The sequence below is a fragment of the Sturnus vulgaris genome, chromosome 3, assembly GCF_052056855.1.
Source record: "Sturnus vulgaris isolate bStuVul1 chromosome 3, bStuVul1.hap1, whole genome shotgun sequence".
NCBI classification, from domain to species: Eukaryota; Metazoa; Chordata; class Aves; order Passeriformes; family Sturnidae; genus Sturnus; species Sturnus vulgaris.
The window spans coordinates 76881806-76896618 of NC_142245.1; the positions used below are offsets into that span (position 1 = coordinate 76881806).

The window sequence follows — 14813 nt, forward strand, 5'->3', positions numbered from 1 at the left end:
ATCAAGAAATAAGAAAACATAATCACCTGCATTTTACAGAATCAGATCAATAAGGGCATTCCAAAGCCTGAAACTAGGTGTCCTTCATAAATAAGTTCTCGATTTTCAGTCATTTATGACCTTTGCAGTGGGATTTTGTGTGCTTCACAAAAAGTAGTAGAGTTCAGCATAAAGGAGGCAGCAGGTCTATGTCAGCTTAGAAATTCTTCTGTCATATATTTGAGGCTGCTGTATCTGTTTGCTCCAGAGAGATGCTCATAACCAAACCTACCATACCAACCAAAGAACATTAAGGATTGTACTGTGTGCACAGCAGACACCTCAGCAGGCACTCATGAGGGACTGACCATAGGAAAACTGAAGTGTTTAGTGCTAAATTTGATTTCATCTAGCTCCTCCCTCAAGTCATATGAACTGCTCCTGTTCCATCCCAGACAGACCTTTACCTTCTCTGTTCTAAAGCCCACCAGTGGCAGTGATGGCCCTGCTTCCTCTGTTGTCCATGGGTCTGACTTTCTGTTCCAAAACACTGCTGCGTTTTTCCAAGTTTCCATGAATCTTTTGTGCTGCAGTTTCCAGTTCTCATATTCACTACGGAAAAAGGAAAAAGACAGCTTCTTCACCTGCAGTAGCTTCTTTTGTACTTGAATAGTATTGTCCTTTCTCCTTTTTCTTAGACTAAACAACACATAAATTTTAAATAAATTATATATAATATTTTCCTCCTCCTGTATTAGTGCATCATAACTCTGTAGTATCTTATACTTACTTACTATACTATCTTGCTTACAATATTGTCTTATTAATCAATGTGAAAATCCATCCTATACTCAAGATGCATATATAGCCATACAACTTTTTTCCTACCCACAAGAGCTATTAGTTAGTTGCATTTAAAAATGTACTTAGCTGAATATACTTTGGTCTGACATATATACACATATATATATATATGTGTGTTGCTTGTTATCTTTTCCATATCTACAAACTGGTTATTTGGTTATTGGTTTTGGAGTTCTTTTGAAGCACTAATGTATAATCCTTGAAATATTCTCATTTGATGTGTTGAAGATGAGCACAACATTTTTACTCTTTTGGATGTTTTGGTCCTTTTGCCATTCTCCACAAATTCTCAAGTATAAGTGATGTAATTTCAGATATTATTTAAGCTATCAGCATATTAACCTAATGTGAAAATCATGAGACCTAAACAATCTGAAAAAACTAAAAATGGTATTTTAATTTTAATTTTCTCTTTTAAGAACTCAGCATTTGTAATTTGTACTAATTGAGTTATTTTCACTTGGGAAAATGTGTCCTAAATTATACTTAGCCCACTTGTTTTTTTACCAAGTGTCCCCCCTTGGGGAGAAGTGACTAGTTACTGCCTTCATTTATTTTTTTCTCTTATTACTGTGTACTTGATTGTTGATACTTTGGATATATCTTACTATCTGGGTCCCATTTCATGTCTGTCAAATGAAATTCCAGTTGGTTCCAAGGAGATTGGTTGGTTTCATTTTTCATTCACTCTTTGCACGCTTTCCTCTTGCTTTTGAATAAGTGAAAAGTACCAGATTTGTCCAAGTAAGTCTCTTGCTGTATCTCTTGGCTTTCATAGTTTACATGAAAGTCCAAGAAGTAATTTGTTTTGGAAAATACCAAAAAGAATATAATTATGGATTTTTTTGTCTCTTTGTACTTCCTCCATGTGCAGTGTCTCATATAAATTGGATTAATTAATTAAGAACAATTTTCCTGAGATTTTCTTCAAGAATCAAAACAGGTTTTGAAGATCACTCCCTAAGCTCTTAGACAACCCATCCCTCCTGATGGTGAATAAACCTGCAGAAATTTCCCCCCATCTGTTCCTTTCTATAGCTTCTAGTTTCTTTCTATAGCTTCTCTGTCACTTTCTGTAGTATTGGATATGAGCTTTAATTGATCTAGAATATATTTTTAAGTCTAAATCTACATATCTTAAAATAAACACTGCTTTGAAATGTTCAGTTGTGCTGACATATGATTGTTCATAATTAATAAATTGCTAGAATGGATCATGTCAAATCTATTCTAAATTGTTACTGAAAAATCAGAACATTCTAGGAATTGTTCCCATTAAGCAGTTTCATGCAGTCATCCTGTTATGGAGAAAAAGAGAGTTAGTCATAGAGACATGACAGTTTTGTGCCAGCTGGATTTAACAAATGAATCCATTTTACTACTATTAAATGCATTCATTGAATCACCACTCTGAATGGTACCTACATTTGGAATTGTACTTGATCAGTTCTCAGAAACTCCTTACTTGGTCATTCTTGCCATTCCTTTCATGAATACTGAAAATTCCTTCTTTTCATAATGTAGAAGGATTAGATGCCTCAATGTCCAGGGATGGCTCAAATTGCAGAACGTGTCAAAACAACCTTGGTCCCATTGTTGTATGGCACTTCATTTCTTTTTCATAGATTTTGCACAGAAGCTTACTAAGATTTGTGCTTATTGCACCGGATGAATTTGCTATTTGCCATCCAAATGTTTTACCTTTTCTATAATCACAATACTTCACAACAAAATTTCTGGTACAGATTATGTCTTACTTTTACTGCTTTATTGCTAAAATTTTGACATATTATTGTTCTCTAGAGAATAACTTTGTCTCTTTACCATGGTATATAATTAATCATACATCAGAAAACAGCATCAATGAGAAATTTTTCCTCACTTCCAGTAAGGAAATAAAATAGCAAAACAATTTTAGGGCCAAATATTGATCTGCCCCAGGGTTTTTGAGTGCAGTTGGCTTTATAGACTCTATTTGCTGAGAGAAAAAAGTAACATTTTGGAGGAACTTTGTAATATATACGGTATAATGAATCTCCACAGTATTAAACATGTTTTGGTATTTGTTCAAATCACTTGTGCTGACTGGACGATTCAAGCGCAGATTATTCTTTTGTGTAGAACAACAGAAGAATAAAAAATGCCCTCATAGACCTACTAAGCCAAAATACCTGATTCAGCAGAATATGTAAGTCCAAAATAGTAACAGGACTTGTATGATTAAGGAACACTATGTTCTCTAGCCAACATGTGGAATAAAACGAGATAATTACTAACATTAGTAGTTTAGTAACATCTAGTAGTTTTGGATCTCCAGACAAAATGGTTGAAACATATTTATAGCTGTTTCAGCTGGGGGAAGAGCTCATCATGGTACCTGAGGGAAATTGAGACTCAAATCTTCAGAAATATAGTGAGATACTAGTGTTTTTCCACTATTATTGTACAGAAGTGCTTGGTAACTACAGTAATCAATGTTTACATTACATATTTTTAAAAATACCTTAGCGATAAAGGATCCAAAGAAGTTACAAATTAGAATTATCAGCAGCCCTTTTCCTCTCTGGCTGTAAATAAGTCAAATGTGATTGAGAGTTTGAACCAGGGGAACTATATTTGTTGGTACTTGTGACAAGTTACACTACTGTAGCTGAATACTAGGGTTGTCTTTCAAACATGAGAGTTGTTTCTGAAAAGTTTATCAAGTTTTCCACAGAATCAAAGAATCATCAAGGTTGGAAGACACTTCAAGATCATCTAGTCTACTTATCAACCCAGTACAACCATAATCACCCCTAAACCATATCACCAAGTGCTACATGCACATGCCTTTTGAATAGTTCCAGAAATGGTAACCCCACCACTGCCCTGTGAAATGTATTCCAATGCCTAGGCACTCTTTCAGTGAAGAAAACTTCTCTAATATCTTATTGGAACCTCCCTTGGTGCAATTTAAGGCCATTTCCTCTTGCCCTTTCACTTGAGAAAGGCAGAAGAGATCAATCCCCACTTGGCTACAACCTCCTTTCAGGTACATGTAAAGAGCAATAAGGTCTCCCTTGAGCTTCCTTTTTTCCAGGCTAAACAACCCAGCTCCCTCAGCCACTCCTCTTATGGTTTATTGTCCCAGACCAGCTCCCGTGCTCTTCTCTGGACGCTCTGCAGCACTTCTGTCCTTCTCATGGTGAAGACACAGGACTTGAAATGTGACCAGGGGAAGAAGAGCTTCCCTTTTCTTGATACAAGCCAAGATGCCATTTGCCTTCTATTATTATGAAGCAATTAAGTTTGCTGAAAAAACACAAAAAATGTTGAATCAGGACAGTTTCTTAATTCTGATGGAATTTAGAAAAAGAGTGCTGAGGTATAAATGTCTCCTCAACAACATACATTTGTTAAACTCAGATATTTGTTAAAATATCTGAATCTTGAACACAATATTACTAGATGCCCTTGATAGAAGTAGGTGTAATGAGACAGTGAAATCTGGTGCTGATATAAAGGCGTTTCCACACAGGGGATGATCAAAATTTTATACAGGAATATTTGAATGCTTTCAAGCTTTAACAAAGAGAAATTGGAAGTAATATAATGATAAAAGCAAGTTCAAGGTCACCTGCTCAGGAGTTAATAGAAAAGTCCACAATAAACTTGTGCAGAGTAGATGAAAATGACAGAGGAAGAAAAAGATCTGTCCATTTTGATTAGTTAAAGAACATCACTGAGATCCAATATGATGAAAACTGAAGTTTAATAATTATGCATGTCGTATGGCCACAGAGAAATGTATGGTTATCCCTGAGCATAACATTTCAGGTGTTAGTAAAAGACTAGAGAGAAACAGTGTATGTGCTCATCATGAGTAAACTTAGACTAGAAGTTAGAAGAAATTCCTATGTTATAAAGCGATCAGGATCATCCTTTGAAGTGTCAGTGGTGGTAAAAAATTAAATGTGTTTCTAGATGGAATTAAAACAGCTAATGACGACAATAAGATGATGCAAGAGGGTATTTCCAGTCCTATGTTGTGTCAGTGCTATTGCTTCCAGAGAATAAATTTATTTGTGATAAAAATAAAAACATGCTATAAAATTCCCCTTATTGTTGTGGTTACTTTATCAAAATTTTGATTTTTCTATTATTCCACGCAAAGTATCTTCACTGACTGTTAGATGCAGCAATTACGCAAATAACTCCATTTCATGTCCCTCATGTCCTTCACAAAGGAAAAGATCTCATTTTTTCTCAGTAGTGAACCTACTTTAGTGTATACAGAGTAATCAGGTTGCTGGTATATTGACAGCAATGATGTTACCAGATGTCTTCTGCCCCTGATCACAATGCCCTCCCTGCCATTTAAGAAAGAAACCCTGCTTGTCTGTAGTCACTGAGATCTTTGTAGACCTCAAGGGTTTTCCATTGTATTTCTGGTCTATACCAAAGCTGGATACCTTCACGCAGTGAAATCATGTCTGGCATACTTACCTTGTCACTGTGCTGTGTGAAATCATTGGTCTGGATATCCTCTAAGATTTTTTCCGTGGTGTTTTATTGGCAGACCATCAATATACAGTTTTCCAATAATACTTTCCTTCTGTCACAGACAGTCAAAATAAATTAAAAGGGTTTTTTATGAAATCTGGTTTTCTGTATTTTGAAATACTTATAGGGACCCAGGTTGTTTCTGGCTGAAAGAAATGTTAAATTATTAGCACTGAAACTGGGAAACTGGGAGATGAGAAATGATGATAAGGCAGAATTAACGACATTTGGAAGCAAGCTGCAAGAAGGGAGAAAAAGAGCAGGATTAGAAGCAGGAAATAAAAGAATGAATAGCAAAGGCATCAAAAGGGTTTTCCTTTTGTGGGTTGGTTTAATTTGTAGTATATTGGAATTGTAAATTCTAGCTGGCCTCTGAAAGGGAAATAGGATAAAAAATGCAACAGTTTAGTTTTTACTTCTCCTTTAATCAACATTATTTTGTAGAAAAGATAATTATTTCTAATCTAGATCAGTTTTCCAGATTTTACCTTAAAAATATCAGGAATTTATAAAGACTACTTTGAGGCCTGAAATAAAGATTTTGTATTGTTTTATATAAGTTCCACTCATTTTGAAATTTGAATAAATAGGGGAGATCTCTCCATATTCTGGAGAATGTAGAAGTACAAAGTGAAAGACCAGAGGGTCAAGGACACTTTCAGATTTTCATAAATGTAAGGACTATTTCTCTTTATAAAAGTGTTGAGTTTCAACAGAGTCATTCATGTATACTCTCATTTAGGTGTCAGAGCAATGATTACTGTGGGTGCATATTTAATCCTAAAGAATTACTGTTTCTGATCTTGTATGCAAAAATTCATAAATGATGACTGTAATAATTTATTTTTGAATATTAACATTTATAATTCCATGCACTTGCTGATTTTAAGCTTATTTTTACTATGCGGTGTTTGGCACATTTATACATTCCACAGTGCTTTTTCCTGATGATTTGAGGAATGCAGTTCCCTTTCTTATCATGCATCAAATTCCTAAAGAAACATCTCTGGCTATTTAAAACCTGAGTTCTAGCACTGAGACCCAGGTGGTGGAGCCTCTGGGAAAGCATCTTTAAAAAAGGGTAGTGAATAATGAGAAGGCAGAGGAGGAGGGGGAAAAAGTGAGAAACAGAACTATGAACACCAAAGTGAGGGAAGCAGGGTAGAAGATATTCCAGATACCAGAGCAGAGCTTCCTTGCAGCCTATGGCACGGACCACGGTGCAGCAGATAGCCATAATGCAGTGTGGGGAGGAGCATGCTGGAGCTGGCACATTCCCAGGAGAAAGTATATCCCACAGATAGTACAGGTGGAAGCAGGGGAAAAGTGTAATGGGAAAGAAAGGCTGAGAGGAGTTGCTATGGGCTGAATCACTGCCATCCCTCTGCACTGCTCAGCAGTTGAGTGTGAGCCAAGGCAAGAATGAGGGAATGAAGTTGGACTCGGGAGAGGGAAAAGTTTTATTCCAGTGTTTGACTTTATTTCTCTCCACTCAAATCTATTTTACTTGTCAATAAATTAACTTTCCCCGACGAAGTATATCTGGCCTATGATAGTAATTGGTAAATGATCTCCCTGTCATTACCTCCAGCCATAATCTCTCTCATGTTATTTTCTACACCTTTTCCTATTGAGGAGCAGGAGTGAGAGAATGACAGGGCAGGCTGCTGGCCCTTAACCAAAGCTAACCTGCAACATTGATTTTTTTCTTTTTTACTCAAAAAAGTGTGTTTTTGTAAGCCTCAAAATCATCGTTGATTGCCTCGAACTAAGAAAAAGTCTGAGAAGAGTTTTTATAGTCCCCTACATTTCTGGCCAGCTTCGTGTCCAGCTGAGCTTTGGCAACATAAATTTTCTCGTACAGTGGCTATCAGCATCTCTGTATTTTTCCCATGTCACCTGACTTTGCTTCCACTGGGCACACAACTTCTTTTTTTTCCTTATTTTCAAGAGAAGATTCCTGTTCAGCCAAGCTGGCCTTCTGCCTTGCCTGTTTGACTTCTGATATTTGGGAATTTTATGCTCCTGTGCCCTTAGGAGGTGATGTTTAAAAAGTGACCAGAAATAATGGACCCCAGCATCTGCAAAAACATTTTCCCTAGTGACCTTACTTGCTAATTCCCTGAACAACATGAAGTCAACTCTCCTCATGTCCAGAGTTGAGGTTTTGCTGGCATTTTTCCTCCTGTCAACAGAGATTTTAAACTTGATGTCTTTGTGGTCATTGTGGCCAAGAGAGCTGTCAGCCTCAACTTCTCTCGCAAGATCCACTCTCCTGAGAAGCAGTAGATGAAGGAGGGTGTCTTTCTGAGTTGACTTCCTTAGGATCTGTTCCATAAAGTTGTCATTGGTTTTTTTAAGGAATCTTCTGTCCTGGGTTTTACCAGCTGTATGATACTCCCAGTTTATTGAAGTCCCTCATAAGGAAAAAGGCAGTTGACTTGGAAGTGTCTCTTAGTTCCTCAAAGAATAATTCATCATCATCTAGGTTAGGAGGTCAGTGGCAGACTCCCACAATGGCACCCACATTATTTGTTTGCCCCTTAATTTTTACCCAGAGGTTCTCAACTGTGCCACTGTCAGTTGAAACCTCCATATATTCTAAACCTTCTGTTCCATATAGTGCCACCCCTCTGCCTCTTCTGCCATGCCTACCCCTCCTGAAAAACCTGTATCTGTTCAACAGGGCACTCCAGTCAGAGGATTCATCCCACTGGGTTTCACTTACACCACAGAAAGGGACCTGGGGTCCTGGCCAGTGGCAAGTTCAGCATGAGCCAGCAGTGCCCTGGCAGCCAGGAGGGCCAATCCTGTCCTGGGGCCATCAGGCACAGCATCACAGCCAGGCAAGGGAGGGGATTGTCCTGCTCTTCTCTGAGCTGGACATCCTCACCACCACCAGTGACAGAACCAGAGGGAATAGCCTGAAATTGTGTTGGAGGAACTTTAAGTTGTATATTAGAAAAATCTTCACCCAGAGGGTGGTTGGGCAGTGGACCAGGCTCCTCAGGGAAGTGGTCACAGAATCAATCTGACAGAGTCCAAGAAGTGGTAGGACAATGATCTCAGGCACATGCTGTGACTCTCAGGGATGGTCCTGTGTCAGGAGCTGGACTCAATGGTTCTTGTGGATCCCTTTCTACTCAGCATATTCTGTGATTCTGTGATATGGAAAACTTTCTCTGAAAATTTACGTCTGACTGTTTAAAAGGCACTGTTTATGTAGTCCTGAAAGCACTCTGCTCTTTGATGGTCCATCAATATTTCACTTAAGAATGTGTTTAAAAACCACAGAAATAAATGTCGATTTCCCCAAATGCTTAGCTGAACTGGAATACAGTATTGCAGAAATGTGTCATATAGTACAAAAAAAAAAAAAAAAAAAAAAAAAAAAAAAAAAAAAAAAAGTTAAAATATTTTCTTATTTCTGTCAAATTGCCACTGCATTGAATAGAAGTTGCAGGTTTTTGTATGCTCCAGTATTTATTCCAGAGTGAATTGAATCAATGTTCTGAATACAGTTACACAGGCTACTGCAATGGATTTCAGTGTGACATTTCACCACTGTATTTGATATACACAATCTAATTTTTATAGGTCTCTCTTAAGTTAACTCAATTTTATGACCATGAAAACTGCTACCTACATAACATTAAATTTGAAAAATAACTTGCATGAAATATGATCCTTATGCATGGTACTTACCACAGTAAATATAATCTTCTTTGTTACAGGCTGATTGTCACAGTGAAATGGAACTGGGATGTTTATAGGTAAGGATGGTACAAATATTAAGCACAAACTATTCTTATGTTCTTTTTATTTATTACAAAGCGCAAAATTGAGACAACATAATTTCTTGTTTAGTGTGAATATGTCTTACATAATACCATGTTTTTTCTCTGTTCACATAAACATTGGTAGTTAAGAAGAGGGTTTTTTCACACAGGAAATATTAAAAAAGAAATTAGTCTGTTTTGTCAAACCTGAGTCCTGTGCCTGACTTGCACAATCACCAGTACCAGAGCCTTCAAAAAAAGGGGAAGTTTACTAACATAAACAGAACTGTATGCCTTTCATTCTTGTTTTAAGTGTTCCACAATAAATTTTATAAAATCCCACGACACCTCAGCTCTCACACAATAAATCTGCTTTTCCCCATAAGACTAAGAATAATCTTGTATGCTCTTTCTTATCAGTTGGGAAGTTCAATTTGACCTTCCTCAAGTCTTTGTGCAATTCTGTCAGTGACCTAGTCCTGATCTCTGGTGTTGTCTCTGTTATCTCTTGCACCTTAGAGGTTGTATACCTGAGTGTTTAATTTTTTCCTTCTCTCCCTTCTACTGCCTCACACTAGACTCTTATGCAGAGGATGCAGTAGCCAGATATTCCCATAAATCACATACCATTCCACTAAAGTGATCTCCTGTAGTTAGTGTCCAGCTTGCATCTTGAGGCAAGTATTTAAGCAGTCATTCTCAATTTCCTTATTAGTATTCTTAAGATGCTGGAAATTAATCCCACAGTTTAATTACACATCCTGCAAGGAAATATTTTCCCCTACTGTTTTTTAAAATCCTTGATTCTTTTACTACCATTATGCTGTCTTTTTAATTGTGGTATAAGACCAGAAACAGATGCCTATCATCTGTAGGGCACTCATTATTTGATATGCTTACATCATAACTCTTTCTATGAATGTTTTTTGTAAAATACCCCAGTCTTTTAAAACTCTTTTCAAATTGTTGTCCTCCTTGATTTTGGCCATTCTCTCCAGGCCTCCCTTTTCCCTGTAGTTTCTTTGAGGTAAGTAACCAAGAAAAAAATGGACCTTCTTGGGACAGGAAACAGGATTTTTAGGTAGCATTGACATTTATCCCCAGCTGCCTTATTTTGGTGTTGGCAAACGTCACTCTCTGTTCCCTTCACCTATGCACAGAATCTTCCTTGATCTTTCAAAGTCTGCTAGAAGCTGGAATAATAGATAATGGTTGGGATCTTGTACTAATCTATCTCCTAGCACCACTCTAATGTATATGCGCAGTGTTCCAGATGATGCCTAGGTATTGATTTATACAAAACTTTGAAACTCTATGCTATTCATCATCTTACTTATGCAGCTTAATGTTTTGTTTGCTTTCTGACTGCAGTTGAAAATTAAGCAAATATCTCTCAATTACTGCAATGACTAATGGTTCCTTTCTTGAGATAGAGGTAAGCATGCAGTATAAGATTTTCTTCATGTATAAATTATTATGCACTTATTTATTCTAAACATCATCTCACCATTTGTTTGCTTCTCTCTAACATTTTACTTAATCCTCTAGTTTGGATTAAGTAAAATAATTTTGTAAACTTCAGATTTTGCTGTTACCCTGCTTGTCACTTACAAAAAGTAATAAGCACTGTGGGATTTCAAATGAAAATGAATGACTTGATAGCAGCCAGCACATTAATACTCTGATTAGCTGTGCAAATCAAAATTTAGGGAACAAGTTTGCCTATTAGTGTAAATTTGTAACTGCATGAAATATGTGTAAAAGAATTGCAAAGCCTAATTATCATTATTGTAATGTCATTTGAATTCCTGAGTTTTCCAGTGTAGAGAGTACATAGTTTTTCAGGGTTTTGTTTTGACCAAATCTTACACAATTCTTCAGACATCACTCTCTTTGAAATAAATCTGGTTTTGTAGACTGGTTTAGGTTATAATGTATTTTTCCAAATGTCATGACATGCCATCCAACTGTAGATTAACAATCCCTGATTCAGCACAGCATTCTATCTGTCCTCATTTTCCTAGAAATTCTCCTGTCCTTTTCCTCTACTAAAACCTTTCATGGTCATGGAACTGATTTGATAAAATAACCTTGGAAGGAGCTCCTGGTATGAGAAGTCCTGACACTGAGCCTCTAGAGAATTACAATAAGTTAAAGATATATAAATCAAATCAATACTTTCAGATGACTTCATTAAGGATGAGACTTGGCTTGTTTTTTGGGAAATGTTCCAAGCTTTCTAATATTATTCTACAATTAAATTCCATCCTACACTATATATTTAATATTATAACATTAATATATTATTATATCATAATAATATTATAATTTTATAATTTATATGTGTCTGACACTTATTCTGAATATGTTTGTTCTTCCCCTTTAACCAGAGAGAGAGCCTTTTACTTGAATTAACTGTGATTGACAGTAGAGGTGAGATGAATCTTTCTTTTTAACACCCATTTATATACAGAAAGAAGCCATAATTATATAATGATTAAATATGGCATTTAAATGTCTGATTTAGAAAGCAACTCACAATATTTTTGAAGTAAAAAGCAAACAAACATATTTTCGAAAGAAGTATGGACATTATTGAAATTAAAAGCATCTTAGCAATAAGAGGCTAACAGCACTTTTCTGTTTATACTAAAGAGCAGTGACAGATGCTCTGACATATATTCAATCTGTTTCAGTAGACCATCACCAGAAAAAAATTTAAAAATTTTTTCAAATTAAAAAAAGACAAAAAAGTCTTTTCTTCAGACCTCAAAATACTTCAAGCAACATTTTCACTTAAAAACTTAATTTTTCTTCTACTATCATGTTTTAATGCTGAACTGTGCTATAATACAGCAAAGTGCAAACATCTGCACATATTTTGGAAAACAGCAGGTTTTAACCAGAACAAAAAGAAAGAACTCAAGTACTGTTTCAGTATTTAAGCTCATTATTCAGTATTATTTCAGTAAACAGCTTTAAAATTATGTGTAAAATAGATTTTTGCTTCTATGTTCTCTACTTTCATAGATATCAAGTCTCTTAAAACAAACCCAAGGACACTATCCTTCACAAGGCAGTAACATTCAGAGACTAAATAGCAGAGATGTCTGGTAAAATACAAGCAAGGTAATGCACAACTGTCCCTAAACCTGTTATTACTGCCTTTTTCTTTTGTCATAATGGCAACAATCAGTAAATTTTGCCAGCAAATCTCTCCAACCAGCTATCTCAGAGCAAAGTAAGAGACTTGAAAATGTCTTTAAGCCAGTTTGGTAGGTCATAAACTAATGAAAAAAAAAGAAAAGAAAAAGAAAAACCTGATGTTTTCTTCTGCTCAAATGCTTTCTCAGCTTTCAGAGGGCAGTGTCCTACCCAGAGAGAAGGATAATGGTAGAGTGCTCTCAGGCTGTTCATAGGTGTAGTTCTGCTGAGGGATAGCTCCTTTGTACATTCTCTTCCCACCCGGTCACATAAAGAACAGAGGGCTGAAGGGCTGAGTGTCCTTTCCTATTTTCCTTATCCCAAAGATCTGTCTCTTATCCTGGCTGCTGAGTTTCATGTTTGGATCCCAGAGCAGATACACCTGTCTCTGAAGCACTAGTTGACACATCTAGAGAGTGGATACTAGATTTGATGCCCCCACTAAATTTGATATTCTAAGGTAGTAAGCTTTAAATGCATAAAATCTTACAATAGGAGAGTGTTAAACATTTTATTGAGTCTGTCTCTTACATACACCAGTGTAAGTGAGCTTCAAAACCATATTAATTTGCCATATTGAGTAAAGTGTGTATAGGAAAATCATGAATAGTTCTTTTTTAAAGGGAAAAATAACTCTAAATTGAAAACATTGTCATTTCAGTGTGAGAGAGAGATTCTATATTTGGCTATTATATATAGAAATGTAAAAATATTACTTTTACTGTCATAAATTTCCCTACATTTGTTTGAATTTTACAGAAAAATAACTTAGTAAAAAAAAGTGAAATTGCCATTAAATAGAAAATACAATATAGCCTTCAGTAAAAAAAAAAAACGAAACAATCACTATCTAAATGTATTTAGTTGGGCAAATAAAATTATTGTTACAGAAAGAAGCATGTATAAGCACACACAGATAGGTATATCAAATGGTATTTATTATTCCCAGAATAAGATTTCAGTGGTTTTTTGCCATCAGGGCAATAATGAAGATTTCGAGTTAAGTTGAATTCTGTAACAAGAATAATAAAAAAACCCAATAATGATCTTTACTAAATTGCCTTCAGCTCACTAGTGTGATTCAATTTGCTATTGAAACACATGGTCTGAAGTGTATATAATGAACATGTTTAGAGAATGAAGAATTTCAAGGTTATTCTTTCATATAGATGTATTCAGTGAGATGCTCATTAATCAGTGTATTGCCTTGGTCTAATTAGATAAGGTAAGGCAAACCAAAGAAAAGAAACCAGAAGGAAGATATCAAAACAAGGATAGACCCACAAAACATCTTCTCTACTGAAGATAATAATTCCAGATTTTTCTGCAGTCAGCACTTAATATGAGTTCTAATATTTCAATGAAATGCAATCCTTAGGAAAAACAAGCATATGATGACTCTGTATCTATTGTTTTTTGTTTGGTTTTTCTTTTATAGTTCATATATCTAGGAAAAAAAAATCAACACCAGATCACTTTTCCTTGCTGATACTGTTTGCTTAGAGAAACTGCTACAACAGAGCAGAGGGATTTCAGGTTTTACTGGCTGAGTGGAGCTGTGTGCCTGCTTAGGTAAATTTTGTTGACATAAAAAAAAAAAAAAAAAAAAAAAAAAAAAAAAAAAAAAAAAAAAAAAGAGAGAGAAAAAAAAGCTGCATTTCAATCGATACAAGTTGATAAAGGTTTGTTGAAGGAAAGGATGTAGATCAGCACACCTTAGCTGAATATCTGGTCTACACTTTTAAAAGAAATTAGATCATTAGTCAGCTGTTTGTGTCATAGACTGAGCCTGTGGAAAGACACTATCATTGTCCTTTTCACTGCTGACAGTAGATTTCACAGAGGAGCCTATACCATTCTTAATTAGGACTTCGTATTTTTTAATAAGCTTACTAGACAGTTGCTGAATTTTGCTGGCTTGTTGGTATTATACACTCAAGAGGCAGAAATAAAATTCACAATTTTCAGTGGAATTTTATTTTGATTACACACCACATGATTGGATTTCAGAGTATGGTTAAAATCAGTATTCCACTTTGTTACTGTAAAAGCAAGAAAATGGTAACAAATTTAACTTATTTGCTTTTGGAAGTTTGATGTGCTTCAAGTCTTGCTGAAGTCACATGAGAGATTCGTAATGACTTTAATGTATTTTGGATGAAGCTTCACATGTGAGAATAGAGTAGATATGCAATATGGAGATTTCCATGATTTGCTGATGATCTGATGACTTTAAATCTCAGACTTTATAACTGGCAATATGGTGCAGCACTTTATCAGATGTGACAGGGTTTTCTAGGACAGGGCTACCCCAAGTGTATGCCTGCTCACAGTCTGGCAGGATGCAGCAAAACAAGACAGAGGCAATATTACAAAAGACAAATTTCTGTTAATTATTCTTGTTTGAGAATAAAATTACTTTTAGCTTTGTCTCTGGCTGTCATA

At 35.7% G+C, this 14813-nt stretch overlaps 1 long non-coding RNA gene across 1 annotated transcript in view; it reads right to left on the bottom strand.

Moving 5' to 3' along the window:
• Window positions 1–455: 455 nt before the first annotated feature.
• LOC148224429 (uncharacterized) overlaps window positions 456–14813 on the bottom strand; it is a 66999-nt gene continuing 52641 nt past the window's right edge. The window contains exon 3 of the long non-coding RNA XR_015802594.1: window positions 456–591. This is a non-coding gene — a long non-coding RNA (uncharacterized LOC148224429). The remainder of the gene's footprint in view (window positions 592–14813) is intronic.